We start from the raw sequence: 1426 nt of genomic DNA, 5'->3' as shown, positions 1-1426 counted from the left end.
GCCTTGACTAGGCTAGTGAGATCCCATTCATCAGTCACATGGCCTAGGTGCCCCTCAGCCCCATTCAAGGGAATGGGACTGAGCTGCAATACCTAGCACAGCCACTGTGCCATGTATGGCGCTGTGCTGGGTAAGCAGCGAGAAGGCTGCAACACTCAGAGGAGCACTGGTGACTTCTCAAACAGCTGATCGGTGGGGGTCCCCGCTGTCGGACCCTCACTGATCAGATACCGATGACCAGAGAAGTTAAAACGTCAGAGAAAATCCCTTAATTAAATTTAGCCCTATGTCTTATCCCATTAGCTCCCAGGCAATATTCCTATTCCTAAACCTACTACTACAGCTTGCTCGGCATAAGTTTGTGGGCACATACAAAGACAGCTGAGAAAAAAACCTGCATAAAACCTACATTTCTTTTATTCTATTGTATGTTCTTCATATGCATGCAGACCTATAGATGCACATATGTGAAGGTGAGAACATAAAAAAAACATAATTTGCTGTGTATCCTTTCTGAACACCATATGCTCCATGTGTTGCCACATTATATAAATTAAAACTTATGCACTTTTTAAATGAAGGGTAGTACCTCAACCAATCTATAGATGTCACTGTTGTTACAAAAGCTTTTAAGTTGGCAGTACCTAGAGTAAAACTTTCCTTTCGGTAAAATTTGCCGCCAGATAGTGAATATTTTGCCGGATGCTGACAGACCATAAGCTTCATTAAAGTGCATCTGACAGGACTTTAAATGTCTCCAACATATTTGAAATAGAAAATATATATTTTGCTGTCATATATTAGGGTAGTTTCACACTACATTTTTAATGGTATTCTTTTTTTGCCTGCATTTCTTATTTTGCACTCTGGCAAACTCTGCAGCCCCTTGGTGCTAAGGATCTGCGTGGATATTGGTGGTTGGAACCCGCACATTCAATTACTGAGGACCTATTCTAAGCATAGTTAATCAATGTCATCCAGGGACTTTTCACATTGCCCACATTATTGCCACCTACAGGCTCCGTGTGGTACTACACCACTTTGGAGATAAAGTTATAAAAATAAATATTCCAATAATGCAATTTTTCTAGTGAAATAAACATTAGATCTCATCATCCTACATTATATACAAGGAAATCTACATACATATATGCATAGTTTTATAATACTTCCCATTTAGGTCATTAGAAAAATAAGCTACATTAACAATAATGCACAATATTATTACAGTTTTGGTGAAAAGTCAAATTTAGGGTCCTTGGGCCTCATTTATCATAACTATAGCAACCAATCAGAGCTCACCTTTCATTTTTTCAGAACATTTAAAGAAATGAAAGGTGAGCGCGGATTGGTTGCTAGAGGCAACTAAGGCTGGGTCCACATCACTTCCACATCATTTTCTGTTCTTCTGATGCCTCAGAAGAAA

The sequence above is a fragment of the Bufo bufo genome, chromosome 3, assembly GCF_905171765.1.
Source record: "Bufo bufo chromosome 3, aBufBuf1.1, whole genome shotgun sequence".
Lineage (NCBI taxonomy): Eukaryota > Metazoa > Chordata > Amphibia > Anura > Bufonidae > Bufo > Bufo bufo.
Note: the sequence above shows the minus strand (reverse complement) of the source record.